The sequence below is a fragment of the Aethalodelphis obliquidens genome, unplaced genomic scaffold (genome assembly GCF_003676395.1).
Source record: "Aethalodelphis obliquidens isolate GAN/ISIS:26980383/991018 unplaced genomic scaffold, ASM367639v1 scaffold70, whole genome shotgun sequence".
In the NCBI taxonomy this organism is placed as follows: domain Eukaryota; kingdom Metazoa; phylum Chordata; class Mammalia; order Artiodactyla; family Delphinidae; genus Aethalodelphis; species Aethalodelphis obliquidens.
The window spans coordinates 3549083-3565392 of NW_020838014.1; the positions used below are offsets into that span (position 1 = coordinate 3549083).

The 16310-nt window shown below is 43.5% G+C and overlaps 2 long non-coding RNA genes across 2 annotated transcripts in view; both read left to right on the plus strand.

Annotated features, from left to right (window-relative positions):
• The first annotated feature begins 74 nt into the window (after positions 1-74).
• LOC113611733 (uncharacterized) lies at positions 75-3114 on the plus strand. Its single transcript, XR_003429571.1, has 4 exons — positions 75-354; positions 966-1057; positions 2803-2983; positions 3070-3114. It is a non-coding gene; the product is annotated as an uncharacterized LOC113611733 (long non-coding RNA).
• A 28-nt stretch (positions 3115-3142) lies between these two features.
• LOC113611734 (uncharacterized) overlaps positions 3143-16310 on the plus strand; it is a 68031-nt gene continuing 54863 nt past the window's right edge. Inside the window, exon 1 of the long non-coding RNA XR_003429572.1 lies at positions 3143-3895. This is a non-coding gene — a long non-coding RNA (uncharacterized LOC113611734). The remainder of the gene's footprint in view (positions 3896-16310) is intronic.

Sequence of the window (16310 nt, forward strand, 5' to 3'; positions counted from 1 at the left end):
ATCTGTGGTTATTTGTGGCAGGAAGGATTACAAATTATTTTAATTTTGCTTTTTTGTGTTTTCCTCTGTGTTTAAATTTTCTAGGGAAAGAGGAGGAGGCTGGTGGTGATGGTGGGATGTCTCCCTGGAGCCTGGGGGTTTGGAAGAAGTGGCCTCCTAATTATCTCCTGGTAACCAGGCCCTCAGATATGTTCCTCCCACACTGACTGTGGGTTAGGTCATGTGACTTGCTTTGGCCAGTGGGAGTTTAGACCTCACTCACATGTCTGAGGTGTCAGTTGGGATGGCTGGAATGGCTGGAATTGCTGGAGCTTCTCTTCACATAGCCTCTCATCCTCCAGGAGACCAGCCCAGGTTTGTCTGCATGACAGAGGAAGAGTTTCTTTCAGCAATAGAACCCCAGTGCACGAGTGAGGTCATTCTAGACCTTCACTGTCCTATACGGTGGCCCTTGAGCACTTGAAATGTGGCTAGTATGAATTGAGATGTGCTGTAAGTTTAAAATGCACACTGGATTTTGAAGACTTGTATAAAAGAATGTAAACCATTTCATTAATAATTTTTATATTAATTACATATTGAAATAATAATACTTTGGTTATATTGGGTTAACTTAAAATATATAATTAAAATGAACTTCACCTGTGTAAGTCTTTAAACTGTGGCTCCTAGAAAATTTCAAATTATAGACATGATTTATATTATATTTCTGTTGGGCAGAAATATAATATCCTAGTTATATTTCTGTTGGGCAGAAATATAATATCCTAGACCATCTAGCCACAGACAAGCCATCCCAGATCAGAAGAACCATCTAGCTGACCCACAGAATTGGAGCAAATAAAATGATTGTTGCTTTAAATTACTAAATTTTGCCGTGTTTTGCTGTGTAGCAAAGCCCATTTGTTGCCAGAAGCATACTGTGATTTACAAATCCTACCAGCTCAGCTCCTTGACCTTTACAGGAATGAGCCAGACTCCCAGAGAAGTTTGGAAAGAAAGCAGGATATGATGGAGAACAATGATGAGTGACCTGGTGCTAGAACCAGGAACATAGGTGAGAAGGTTGCAGGGTGTGGAGGGGGTGAGAATGTTGAGAGACCTTCACCTTCTCAGAGTCCCAGTCTGGAAGGCCACCTCCTCAGCCTGCAGCCCTGGAGGGCAGTGGCTTGGGAATTCCTAGAGAAGCCCTTACCCGCCTTTCCTACTGCCACTCTCTTCTCCTTTCCTTTGAACTCTGTGTGTGCTCTGCTGTCCAATCCCACAAAGCTCTGTGGGAAAAACACTACATCAACAACAACAAGATAATAAAGGGCATGTCAGTGAGAGAACAGGAGGGAGAGGAAAGGGTGACTTTGGCAGTAATACCCTATCATCTAGGGCCTCTGTGCTTCCCTCAGCTCCCTCCTCCCTGAGCCAAATGTGATTGGACGTCAGAGCTAGAGGAAGCCTTAGAGATCATCCAACCTAGCCCCTTTCTGTTACATATGAGGAAACTAATGCCCAAAGATGTTAAATGACCTGCCTAGGGTCACACCAGAAATTAGTGGTGGTCAGGTCTAGAATTCAGTTTTCAGACTCTCAGTCCAGTGCTCTTTCTTCTGCTTCCCATGATACCAACTCATTGGGTATCAGTCATGCTACATTCAGCCTGGGCTTTTGGAGGCTCATTCACGCCTAAGAGCAGCGTGAGTGCAAGGGTTTCTCTTTGCATGAGCACCATTTCTCTCTCTGAACTCACCCCTCCTCTACCTCTCAGACTCTCTGCTACTGAACTTTTGCTCTAAGATGTGAGAGGTTCAGAGTGCATTCACTTGGGGGCCTGTCTCCTCCCTGTGGTGCTGTCCTTGGATGGAGTCACACTCATGTTCCCACTCACCTTCTGCTGGATGCTGATTGAACAGAGCTATGGGCTCTGGACTGATTGCTGCTCTGGTCTTTGTGTAGCTGGCACACAGAGGCGGATCCTGAAGCATAGGGGCAAGGATTGAGAGCAGAATCTCTTGGGTGGTAGGATACAGGAGTGGGATGGGTTGGAAATAATGGGGAGGAGGGTGAGGAAATCCCAGAGGCACCACTTTTCTCCCAGTGGGTGTCCAAACCATGAGGTTGGCTGCCATAACCCTTGCATCTCCTCTGCTTCTAGACCATTGTTCCACCATCTTCTGAGTATAGCACTTCTTTGGAAGGCCAACCCTCTCCTACTGCCTCATTTACTGCTTTGCTGTTTTCATCATTTGACATCTGGTGGACAATCTTAGCTGTTCTCCATGATTTGAGCACAGGTTGGTAAGTGCTGATTATCCCAGGGACTTTGGCATCCAGGTGGAGGCATCTCTGCCCTCCCAGCTCCATTCCTTGATAGAGTCAGTTCCAATGAACTTTATCTCTGTTCTCTTTAGTTGCTTATCAGCCATATCTTGGGACTGATTGCTGCATGGTGGCTGAACTCAGAATTGCTTATCTTCAAGATTTCAAAATCTCTGACCCCCAACCTCCTGTACATTGTCTCTTCACCCTGCTGCTTCTGTGAAGTATTCTCCTAGCTCTCCGCTAGTTCTGACTTGCTCCCCTGCTGGGATGAAGGCACTCAGTTCTTCCTTATAGTAGCTTTTTGCCATCATTTCTTGGAACAGAAGAACACTTACCTGGAAGGCTGCTTGTTGTTGGCAAAGCAGCATGCAAAGAGACATTGAAACCAATAACCCCAAAAGAATCTGGATTAAAAAAAAAATTCGTTTTGGTGTCTGGAACCTTGTTACCATGATGATTTTCTGAAAAGATTTTCTACTTTTCACCCAGATACTTAAAGTCAGGAAGATGCATCCAGTATTGTGGTACTACAGAGCTGCTCACTCTCTCAGGAGGGAAATAATGAGAATGTGGCCCAATCCAGGGAAATCAGCCATGGCAAATGATGGCCATCAGAGGTCTAAGGAATTGGTGTTTGGGTTATTTCTGGTCCACATGGTAAGTGTTCAGGGTGAGTGTCTTAGTCTGTTCTGGTTGCAATAACAAAATAGCACTGGGACTGGGAAGCTTATACACAATAGAAATTCATTTTCACAGTTCTGGAGGATGGAAGTCCAAGATCAGGGTGCCAGCATGGTCGAGTTCCGGTGAAGGCCCTCTTCCAGATTGCAGACTGTGGACTTTTTGCTTTGCCTTCACATGGTGGAAGGGGCAAGTGTTGTCTCTGGGGTCTCCTGACCTAATCACCTCCCATTCATCTTGCGGGATAGGATTTCAATGTATGAATCTTGGGTGGGGACACAGACGTTCAAACCACAGCTGTGAGGAGGGGCAGAAAAGCTGCATGAGGTGATGTGAAAGTTGAAAAGAGAAAAGTGTGATGCTATCCAGGAACCATCTAAGGGAAAAACTCTTGCAAGGCAGATTGAGAATTTTAAAACAACACTCTCCCACCCAACTGCCCCATGACATCTGTTAACACAAGAGGCAGAGCTATTTCCTGGAAAGCCTCCTTGTGTTTACAAGGGTGAGACCCTCTTGATGTTTTTGCAACTTTAATTAAAGAGCTGAGGGATGGATTTATATCCACAGCAGTTCCCATGGGGGAACACACGGGCTGGTTGTACACAATGCTGCACAGTCAAATGAAAAGAGAAAAAGTCAATCAATTATCCAGATGTTTTGGAATTTTACATAAATGTAGTCACAATGGGGATTTGATCCTTGATAATAACGTATTATTCTTCCATAATGGTGGAGAAAAATGTTCTTGGAAGGAAGACGAGAGTGTTTTCCTAATACTCTTTTATTCTTTCTTCTCCTTTCTGAGTTTATACTTAACAGCATCAAGCACAACAGAACATGGAGACTGAGGACAGAAAACAGAAAAAAGCACAGGACATGGCCCCCTCTCCAAATTGCGGTGGGTGCTCCAGGTTGGGGCAGAATAGCCTTGGGGTGGAGGGGAAGGTGGGGAACAGTACTTCGGCAGAGTCTTGGTATTCTGGGATGTGCAGACCACAGCGTAGTAGATGTGTGCTCAGAAAGCATTAATGGCATTCAACATAAAGAGTTTCTCATATAGTTCTGTAACCTTTCTCTAAAGGCTGAAATTTCACCATTAGAAATCTAGCTCTTTGACTTAAAAAAAAAAGGTTCTCAGACATTAGTGTGTATAAGAATCATTCTAGAAATGAACTAAATTATAGATTTCTAGTCCCCACTCTCAGATTCAGATTCAGTAGGTCTGGGGTGGTGCCCAGGAATCTGCACTATGAACAAGTACCCCCAGCGGTTCTAGCGTGTCTCTGCCTTGTGAAACAATTAAGACATTGCCTACTTTAGCTGTTCCTTTTCAAAAGGAGACACACAGGCTGAAAGAGCAACCGTCCAGCCATAGCATGGGAACAAGGTTCCTGAGCATTAGGATCTAGTCCCAACCCTCATCCTTCCAGTGCTGTGACTTTGGTCCAGACATTTAAACGCTAAGGATCTCAATTACCTCTTCCATAAAACGGAGACGAAAATTTCTGTCCTATCTAACCAACGGGCCAATGTAAGAAACATTATCAAGTGAAATGATTTAATGTAAAAGCCTTGAAAACTGTTCAGTGCTTTGAACAGTATTTTATTCCGTACATTTGTAAAGTGTTGTTATTGTTATTTTCCATTATCGTCCATTAACACATCTGTTTGAATGAGTTTGAGAGATTAAGTGATGGGGGAAGGGGTGAACTTGGAGCTCAGGCAACTGCAGGATGGGGGTGGGTGGGCAGGCCACTGTCCCATGCCCAGGGCTTCCAGGAAGCCTCAGGAGGGTATCAAGGTGGTGAGAGAAGCAAGCAAAGTGTGTGTGCCTGTTGGGGGTGGGAGAAGTGTTGAGTGTTGGAGAAAAACTTAATTTTACAGTTTTGTTTCAAGTTTCAGCTTATTGGGCACTAATAACATGCCTGGAGGGGCTTCTGTGTTTTTTATCCTCAATAAAGACACAGACCTACTAGAGAATGGACTTGAGGACACGGGGAGGGGGAAGGGTAAGCTGGGACTAAGTGAGAGAGAGGCATGGACGTATATACACTACCAAATGTAAAATAGATAGCTAGTGGGAAGCAGCCGCATAGCACAGGGAGATCAGCTCGGTGCTTTGTGACCACCTAGAGGGGTGGCATAGGGAGGGTGGGAGGGAGGGAGACGCAAGAGGGAAGAGATATGGGAACATAGGTATATGTATAACTGATTCACTTTGTTATAAAGCGGAAACTAACACACCATTGTAAAGCAATTATACTCCAATAAAGATGTTAAAAAAAAGATAAACAAAACAAACAAACAAAAACCTTGACAGTCACAAATAGGAAAGTGTAGGAGGATGGTTTTTCATGGAAAAATAAAGAAAAGGAACATTGTGGAAATCGTATGGGAAGAGAATCAACTTCGACCTAAAACTTAAAGAATGTAGTTAAACCAGCCACAGACGGTCCCTCACCTTCTGGATATTCTCTCTTTTTGGACAACAAGAATGGTCAGCTATCTTCATATCCCCCAGGCTGGTTCAAAATAGCCACTTCCTTTGGGAATTCAAGCCAAAAAAGAACGCTGCCTTCCAGGAACAAGAGCGGAGCTATGTGTGTGCACATTTGTCTCCTACAAATGTGGAGGGCGACGTCTCCATCTTCCCTGCTGTTTGTGATTAGCAGCTTTGGGAACAGGGGATTGTGCTTGTCCTTTCCTTAGCACAGAACATCAGAGACTCAATTCTCAAGGGAAGGAGAAAGTACAAGGTAGAGGGGGGAATAGAGCCAGTTGCACGAGGAGCCCTCTCCCCCTAGGGGTCAGAATGCATCCACCTCCGGATGCAGTAGATTGCATCTTGACTGGTTAGACCGCACTCTGAGTGGAGACCGCGCTGTTCAGCTCAGCACCCCGATTGGAGTTTGTGCGGTCACTTATTATGGCTCCGTGGGTCAGTGAAGGGCATCCATTGCTGAGGGTGGAAGTGCCAAACTGTTTAAAAATCAGTGGGGAGAGTGAGACAGGAAATAAAGAGCAACGCGTCTCCCATTTAAAATTTTTCAGAGCAGGGAAACAGATGGAGATTGGATTATTAGCTCGGATTTGGGCTGGGAACAGCGGAGTCTGAAATGCTGAAGGGATGTGGTCCAAACTGCCTGCAGAACAAAAGGCCAGGGAGGCCTCCTGTGGTCAGGAGGAGTCGCCTGGAGGCCTGGGCTGACAGGCTGGATGGAACCCTGGTTTACTAGTGAGGCCCCAGTGAAGTCTCTGGTCCATCCGGAGCTCGGAGAACGGAAGTCGCCATGCAGATGTGGAGCTATTTTCTCATCCCTAACACATCCCAGATTTGTGCTGCTGAGGGTCAGGTCCGGTTGTGTGAAATTCCCGCTGTTTTCCCTTTTCTAAAAGAGCCACAGGATGAGATGTCAGACCTGCTTCTTTAAGCAGGATGGTAAAATGTGTCACAATGCAGTTGACCCTAGGGAAACAGTGAGGTGGATAATCTCTAGCTCTGGAAAAACCCCCAAATCACATGTAATTAGCTTTGGAACGTGTGTGTGTGTGTGTGTGTGTGTGTGTGTGCGCGCGCGTGCGTGGGTGCGTGCGTGTGTGTGTGTGTGTGTGTGTGTGTGTGTGTGTGTGTAGAGCGGGGATGGGGGAGGGAAGGAGAATAACAGGTTTAACTGTATTATGCTTGCTTTAGCTGATATTAAAATGCAGAAGCATTCCCTGGATCCTCACTGACTAATGTTAGGTGCTAGGATACCCTGCGCCATTTTTGGACATGGGGGGATGTCACCCAGCGATGGCAAATGAGGTGGAAAATTTGTAAAAGAACGAAGTTACCTATGGGTAATGAATGAAGTGTTTACTGCACTTGAGGATTCTTTAAAAATCGAACACAATGTAAACTCGTGGTTAAGCTTCCATCCCTCTTAGTTCTCTGGGTGCTCTAGGGAGGGAAGGGTCTTTCTTCTATATGTAAAGTACGTTCTTAACACCCCACCCCCCACCCCCGCACGATAAGCCCTGTCCTGGAGGTGGCTGATGATTAGAATGATTAATTTATGGATATATTCCTGGGAGGGGAACCTTCCAGAAGCAAAAGCTCAGATGGACTTCTGAGACCTTTGGCAAAAGTCCCCACAGGAGTATGTATTTTATGAGCCCTGACTTAATAACAGGGTTGTCACACCCCCTGGGACTGCTTGCTTGCTACTTGCTACTTAGAATAAGACATATTTTGTGGTGCTGCAATTTTGCCGGACTCCTGAAGGGGAAAAATCCTCTTGCTTTTACACTGTTTACTTTTTACACTGTTTTGCACTGTGCTAACTTTATCCCTTCTGAGTTGAGTGTGGGATTGAATTCTCTGGCCTTTTAAAATGGTCTGTACCTTGCTTACTTGGGCTCTCTTTAATGTAGTTCCATGCCCCCCACTTTCTTATTTTTATCTTTTTTATTTTTTATCTGAAGTCTCAGGGTAAGCTGAAGTCTCCCCTAAACCTTCTTGCAGCCCATTCAACCTAGCCACCCGCCTACCCACTGGGCTGGTTGTATTTATGCAGTATCTGCTTTACATTCTCTGTGGGCAAGGCAGACACAAAGTACAACCTGTGGGCTCTGCTCCCCCAGAGATTATAATCTCATGGAGAGGATGATATATTTTGTAGACATACAAATAATTGCTTTTTCATAAATGGCCATGATGTGCTGTAGTCCAAGGTGGAAGGTTAATAAATTCTGGATTTCCCCAGAACATGAGTGAGTTTTCCCTCTCAGGCAGGAATTTTACATAGTAGACTGATATAGTTACCATACCTTCTGGATGTTCCACAGCCAACAGCATATAGATTTGGGTGAGTTTTAAAGACTTGGCCCTGGTAAGAGCACCTTGAGTTGAAGTCCCCAGGAGTCTAGTGATATTGGGAAGGTCATTAGACTTTCCAGAGTCCCCTGATGGAATTCTTTCTCTCCTACTCGTGGAGTGGAAGGTGGCACAGCAAAGATCTGAATCGTTACCCCATCATTTATATTTAAATGATTCTAGCCTTACTGATCTATAAAATGAGTACAATACCACCTACTTGCAGGGTTGCTGTGAGGGTTTGAGTTAGTGAATGTAACTGTCCAAATACATGGCTCATAGTAGAGCCTCAGTTGGTAGCAACTATTACAACTATGATTCAGTCCTAGACTTTTGAGACAGGTAAATTCTCTGCAACTGGTCACGGAAATCAGCTAGAAAAGGTGATGGGGAATTGCTGCAGTAGAAATAAATGAACGGTACCAGTTTATCACCTAATAGCTCTGGGACTGAGAAAAATACATAAGCTCTCTAAGTCTCAAACTCTCATCTATGTTACCTGCCTCATAGGTTTGTTGGAGGGATTGAAACAGCAATCCTGAAAATGTTTCCACTTTAAATGTAAAACTTCCAGACATGATTTGACTCAAATTTGTGCCGGTAGGTATGTTCCTTAGCAAAGCTGAGGGAATCTCAGGTGTGCTTTCATAGTTCTGAAAGCAATTCCTGGGCTAGGAAGGAAATGGTTTTTGCAATTCTTTCTTTTTTTTTTTTTTTAAGGAAGTTTCTCTCCCCACAGAGATTCTACAAGTTAGTACCAGTTTATTTCTCTATTTTAAAAAATTTATTATTTTTATTTTGGCTGTGTTGGTTCTCATTGCTGCGCGCGGGCTTTCTCTAGTTGAAGGGAGCAGGGGCTACTCTTCGTTGCGGTGCGTGGGCTTCTCATTGCAGTGGCTTCTCTTGTTGCAGAGCACGGGCTGTAGGTGCACAGTCTTCAGTAGTTGTGGCACACGGGCTCAGTACTTGTGGCTCGCGGGCTCTAGAGCACAGGCTCAGTAGTTGTGGCACACGGGCTTAGTTGCTCCGTGGAATGTGGGATCTTCCCAGACCAGGGCTCGAAACCGTGTCCCCTGCATTGGCAGGCGGATTCTTAACCACTGCGCCACCAGGGAAATCCTTGCAATTCTTTCTTATATAAATAGGAAAATTGAGACTTAGAAAAGTTGTGACACGCCCAAGACTGTGTCAAATCCAGATAGGAACTTGGTTCTCCGATCTGGCAGTTTCTGTCAGACAACTTGAAAAGCAGGAGACGGCCGAGTGTAACTGCAGGGCTGCTTCCCACCCTCTCCACTCCCAGTTTTCATGAGTGAGATTAGTGGAGCATGCAACCCCACTCTGGTGAGAATTGTCAAAGCCTTTCTTGTCCTGGAAGGTTTACAGTAAATAGTTTCAAGTAATCACAGGGATTGATTTTAGTATCAGGTACTGTAAAGAAAGTACTCTTAAGTCTCTTCTAAAAATAAAATTCTTCCAAGGAGATGTTTGGCCTGTGGCTAATGTGTTTGAAATATGTTTTCTATAAAACTCAACCTCATTAATCTACTTGCAAATCCAGAAAGACAGCTTTTATTGCACACATCAGGGCTTGTCCCAAACTTTCTCCATTCACAGCGGGGATGAAAAGAAATGAACTGCAGGCTCAAGGTGCCTCTATCTTGTTTTCCCCCCAGTAGTTCAGCAACTAGTGTCAAGTCCAGCCTCAGCTCTGGAAGTCAGCACTCAAGACCCAGGCACCACAGGGAGGCCATTTTCTTTCCCCCTGTCTTAGCACTTCCTACCCTCTATGCCATAGGTGGAGCTTGGAAGGGGCTGAAAGCTGTCACCCTCTTACCAACCAGGTAGAGTCCTTCCTCTCCAAGAAAGGCTTTTGCCTCTCTCTGGGTCCTGGCTATCTCCGTGCCTCCTGAAGAGTCAGCCTGTGATGTTTCAACTATTCATTCATCAGAACTGTCAAACCCTGTGAATCTCTTTTCCCTTCCTCTGGCTGGCACAGTCTAAAATACTCGTCCTCCACAAGTTTTGAAATCACTGAAGAAAGGGAACAATGCAAAAACTCAATCCCAACTAACACTTTAATTTACTGCCGTGTCACTGGGCGAGTTGCCATTTAGTAAACGGAGGTGACTATCTTAAAAAGGAATGAAGTAGTCAAGTAAACTCAAGGATCAGGACCTGAGTGCTCACAGACCCCCCCTTTTTTCCTTAGTTTATGAGATTGCCGATCCAGGGACAGAGGGGAGCGTTCACAGGATGCAAGTCCCAGCTGCGTCCTTGGTGAACCAGGGTTGAATCCCACATTGGACAGACTTTGCCACCTTTCATCAGCTTTGCTCAGGACACTCTCCTTCAATAGCATGCCTTGAACTGATATAATTTCTTGTAATAAAAGGATGAAAATCTGTCCTTCTTGACCTACATACTCCACATGCCTATTAAGGGGTTGTCTTAGGAGCAGCAGTTTTACGCTGGGAAACCTGAGCCTGGGTTGTGTGTCGGGGGAGGTTTATGAGGCATTCCACAATGTCTAGGTTTTAATTTTGCTTTTATTTCAATGTGACAAGATGTGTTGGACTGAGATGTCTTTGGGCTCTGGCCCTGGAATCCATGAATAGAGAATGCTGCAGGGTTATGGCATGGGTGAGGCTGGAAGATGTCACCTGCACACAAGGGTTCAGCACAATAACATATGTTAGAAGAATAAGCTAACCTTGGAACAGTAAATACACATATACACACACACATACACATATACACACTCCTACATACACACATATGATATTTAGCAATGCCAGTGTCACATCCTAGACACCCTCTGTTTGGCTCTCAGATCTGCCTTTTCCTCTTAGTCTTGTGAAGGTTGGGGAGCAGCTTCATTGGTATTCTTCATGTCTCCCTCTCATGCGCAGGAATATGAGAGGACAGGAGTCAGAAGCCAAGTGTCTGGGCCCCTCTCAGCCATTCTTCATTTCCACTTATTATTGGAAGTAATTCATCCCACTCTGTCCTCTCTCTAATCTCTCTCTGGAGCCTTCCCCTGAGCTGCCTCCAAGGTGGCAGGTGACAGGCTGGCCTGGCCAGGAACAAAGACAGTTATCCTTGACTGCCACCTGTCTCCCTGAGTGCCTGCCCTGTCTTGTCTCGCTCCCTCCACGTGTCTAATCGACACCACAAGCCCTCTGGGCAGGGGCTTTTTTTTCCTTTTAAAAAATTCTCTGCTCTCTTCTGTGGTTAGATGGCTTATGTCTGATGTTTAACTTCTCCATACCTCCACTTTTCTTCATTCTTAAAAAATGCTGACAGAAAAATCTTTAAAAATGAACACATTTGGTTGCTGTTAGATGTACAGAAAAAAAAAAAAAAGGCAAAATGAAGCATGGGAGATGCCATGGTTTGAGTGTTTGTGTCCCTTGGAAATTCATATGTAGAATTTCTGACACTGTCCCCCACCTTCAGGCAGTATTAGTGCTACCAAAATCTTGGCTCCCTGTACACGGATGCCGAAATGAGATACGGAGACAGAGTTTTGGAGGAGAAAGAAAGGGTGGCTTTATTCTTTGCCAGGCAAAGCGGGGAACACAGCAGGCTAGCGCCTCAAGAACTGTGCCTCCCTCCCTGGGGCATAGGGAGGTCTTATAGGCAGGGCTCAGTGGTCAGGGGTATGTGATAAGGATCAATGCAGTAACAGTCTTGCATGCTTCTTTCTTCTGCAGAGTTTCAAAAGACTGGGGTTGCTGACTAGATTAGGGTGTGTGCAGGGTCTCAGGTGGTCTCCTAATCTTGGTGAGCTTCTCTGGTCCCTTTAATCTTGCCTCAGGTGGTTTCCTGGCTGCTCCTCCCTTGATTTGCAACTGTTTGAATCTGCCCTTTGGAACTCAGGGAAGGTCATGGAGGCTGGAGTCTTGCCTACAAGAAATGGGGGACAAAAAGGCCTCCATGCCTGGGAGCCCCATAGGGCCCCGCTCGGTTTCATTCCTCCCTTTTCTTTGATACTCCTCAATCTTGAGGAGAACAGATGTTGGACGAAGAAGGGAACAATCATTTTGGATGGAGATGTTAATCATAAACTCGGCAGAGGGACTCGGTTTTAGGGGGACTTGGTTTTAATCCCCATTTCGGTTTTATCTTTCTCCAAATCTTTCAGGGAATGGGATGACGACTGCTCTAACTACTTCTTGCTGAGATGGGGCATAGTCCTGCCTAAATTTGGGGGAATAGATACCAAATTAGAAATATTTGAGTTTCAAGTCCTGGATCCAAGTCTTATATGATTAAGATCTCAATCCCTTGTTCTGCCATTTTGGGGCAATAGACCCAGTTAGAGATAAGAAGAGTGAGAACTAGAACTGTAGTAGACAGAATAAATCTCATTTCCTTAGGAATTCAGGAAAATAGGTCTGAAGTTCAGTCTGGAACCAGCACTTCAGAGACAGTTGTTTCCAAACCGTTCCCCGTATGGGGAAAAACCATCAAGGCAATCCTGAAGACCCAGAAATAGGAAGCTGACCACATATCTAGCAGTTAGAATTATCGAAAGAATCAGTGTATGCATAAGGTATGAGAAAGGATAAGAAAACAGAACTTTCATTCAGCTTGTTGTAACAAATACTTAAAGTTTCTCAAAGGGTGAAATGCCTGCTTCTCAGGAGTCTGCTCGCTGGCTGTAGGCAGGCTTGGCTGGTCAGTCTCTGGTAATTTTCTTGCTCTGGTGTGATGTACCCACGGTTTTACTCCATCCAATTTTAGAGAAGAATGTTGTAGGATCCCTTCCATTTTTCTTCAAGCTGCTGCTCAGGTCATTGCTCTTTTTCATACTTTCAGTAGCACCCAGTCTCCTGCTTTGAGGGGTGCAAGGGGGCTTTCAGGCAAGGGGGACACCTGTGGAACACAAACTCATGCATAGCGGTTAACAATTGAACATAGCAATTGTAAAGACCTTGTCCCATTTTAGATGACTTTTCCAGCATAGCTTGGTGAAAGTTTTCTTAAGAATGTCATTAAGAAGGGTTTTTGTCACTTGCAATGCTTTTTCTGGCTGTAAAAGCTTTTATTCAACCTTGATCCAGGCATGATCCTCTCAGATCTTCAGCCAAAATCTCATTGAAGAGGGTGGGGGAATTTTTAAAACCTTGTGGAGTCTGATATAGCTTAGAAAATTCAAGTTTGCAACAACACAGGAATGAATGCGTCTGAGATCACATCCACAGTGGTCACCTAGTTTTACCATAGTTATTCCATTTTGACTTTCAAATGCATTCCCCTCCTCAATGTTAAAGCAGATGTCACTATTAATGATTTCACTGCTTTTCTAGATATGGGAAAATGCAAGAATTTAGGCTCATAAAATCTTCTCCTGAAAGTATCTAACTATCTGAAGGCCTGTTCTGCCAGTTTTTCCCCAGAGCACAGAGTGCCTCATTCCTGATCTCCACCCTGAACTCCTTTCTGCGGGTGTTGAAGGTCAATGGCCACAGTGGCCATTGACTTAATCCTGCAGAGGCAGATGGCAAGTGCCAATTTTCAGTTGGCAGGGCCCCTTCAGGGTCATAAATTTGACCATAGTTTGGGGGCACATTTCATGACCATTTCATCCCATGGTGCTAGGAATGCTTATTCCGTGGTCTGGCGAAGATTTCACTGATAAGCCACTCAATGTGCTATTATTATTGGACTAGGCCTCATTAATAGTGCCAGAAGTCTCCGGACCACCTGTCTCACTAATCTCTTATGGCCCAGGAAAATATTCCCTGTTGTTGCTTCTTCCCATATCTAGAGTTACACTCTTACCATCATTGATCTCATACGGAATTGTACATCATCATTTTATCAGAGGCTTAGTCACACATTTGGTAATGCAAGAAACAACAATTTTGTAAAACAGACAATGTAAAAAAAACAAATATATAGCTAGCAGATTAGTAAAATCATAAATAAGAATATATGTCAAGAACTTCCATTAGGTGCAGCCTGGTATATCTGAGGTCAACAGACTTAGTCTGTTCTGTATCAACCCTTATCTTTAAGGGAAATGATATAATGGTACTGTCCATAAGGCACACAGCCTAATATCCTAATGTTACTAGACTGATTATCCTTAGTACAATTTAATTGTTCTCAACATAGAGGAGCCTTTAAACTTAAATTAGCATAGTTTGATGCTAACTACATAAATCCATCCCATGGTTGTGGGAGGTTTTATTCTTTGGCTGAAATTTTGCTTGTTGCCCTGATTGAGCCTGAGTAATAGAGGAAAATTAATATTTATGGCCAGAGTCGGAACAAGTATTATTAATTGGCTAGGTGAGGGGATCCCATCTAGTAATATCAAGAGTAGCCTGAACAGGACTGAACCTTCTTTCTTCTAAAATAAATTTCCTAAGGGCTATCCAGTTAGAGCCTTGGAATGGAGAAATCCACCAAGGTAATCCATAAGTACTAGACACAGGTAATTGGCCACAAACCCAACAATTGGACTGAGTTTTTAAAACTAGCATAGGATCATGTCCATGATAGAAAAATATTCGATTTATATGCAAAAGTCCAAGAAGTCAAGAAAACATTATAAATGATCATACAAATCAGGTCCAGCATCTAGGGTAAGCTGTCTGCTTCTGATGTTGTCTTCTTCTCATCCTGGTATGAGTGTAGTTTCTCCTTTTTTTGAGCATTGTTTTAAGGTGAGTTTGAGGTCAGCAGTCTTCTCTAATAAGGGTCCTTCTGTCCATGTTGGAGATAGTCCTTTAAATTATGTCTTTTCCAGCATGCATAATCCCCTGGTTGCAGGTCTTGGGACATCTGATCTGTTAGTGAGTTAGCCTTCTTAATTCATCTGATAAAGCTGCTGGGAACCTAAGAGTTTCTAATCTCCAGTTCAACATTATGGTCTGAAAGTCAGAAACTTGTATTAATCCGAAAGTCCTTTCTCTAAGTCTTCTTGAAGAGGAAGCATTTTTGCAAAGGCATTAGAGTAAAACCATAAGTGTCTATAATGACAAAAGACTTAAGAAGGCATGTTTAAAATCTGCTTACAATGCAATTGACAAAGTAACTTGGTTACTGCTGTGACATACAACACTTTAAGATAATAACTAGAATTATGACTGATAACATTTTACCAGGACATGTCAGATCTTTAGGAATTCCATACAATTTCTAGAATATCTATATTAGTAAAAATTTACCATACCATATAACCTAAGAAGATTTATTACTTGACAATACTTTCCATGTAATTTAACATACCAAATGAACCATAGTTAAATATCTCTTTCTGGGATGTTTCAGGGGCCCTTTGAAGCATCCCAAAGTTAACTAGAGGCTGAAGAAACTTCATTATAATTTTATTTGGGAAGTTTTGTCAAAAAAAAGGAAATATCAAAAGGGTTTAGAATACTCAGTCATATAGAATCACAGGTCACTGTGAAACAGTGTTATTCACTCAGCCAAAGTAACAATAAAAGATTTCAAAGGCAATTACAGAACAGATCACTTAAAAGGTAAAGAAACCTGAAATCTGTTATCGTAGGCAGTTCAACATTTTAAGAAATCTTGTCCTCTTAAGAGAGAGAAAAAACAAATCCAAGTTTTGTACCTGCTTACTTTTAAAATTCATTTACTCAATTAAATTTATTTTAACCTTAGTCAGTCCCAACCATGCACAAAACGGTTTTCTCGGGCTCCACTTTGACAAACTTTTCTATCACTTTTTGTATCCATCACTTTATTTCCCCATTGAGAATCAGCCAGCTGTAAGTCAGACCTACTTCCCTTTCCCTTAGTAAAATGCAATTCCATCCCTCATCCCTTCTTTATTGAAAACATACATCCTACTTTCCTACTGTATACTGAAATGTTTCCTTTATTGTTTCTATTAGCTTTAATTACATGTTTAAATTGGAATCCTCAGCTCTTAAAACCTTAATTTCTTGTGAAAACTAAGAAGTAAGCAATTATGAATGGTCCTTTACATCAGCATTCTGTAGATTGGTGAACATAAATACCAGTCATATTTTCTAAAAACATTTGCTTTCTTTAGAGAATGTGGCACCAAACATATTCATTAATAGTTCTAAGGGCTTCCCTGGTGGCGCAGTGGTTGAGAGTCCGCCTGCCGATGTAGGGGATGCGGGTTCGTGCCCCGGTCTGGGAGGATCCCACATGCCGCGGAGCGGCTGGGCCCGTGGGCCGTGGCCGCTGAGCCTGCGCGTCCGGAGCCTGTGCTCCACGACGGGAGAGGCCACAGCGGTGAGAAGCCCGCGTACCGGAAAAAAAAAAAAAAAAAAAGTTCTAAATACCTTTTGTTTCTCTGTAAAAGGAAGCCAATGTTCAGTAATTAATGTTTCAGTATCTTATTTTATTTGGGAATGACCTAGCTGTTCAATAAACTTCCACCACTTAACTTAGTTTAGCACAACTCTAGAATTTCAAGTTACCAGACTCTATTTTAGATAGACAT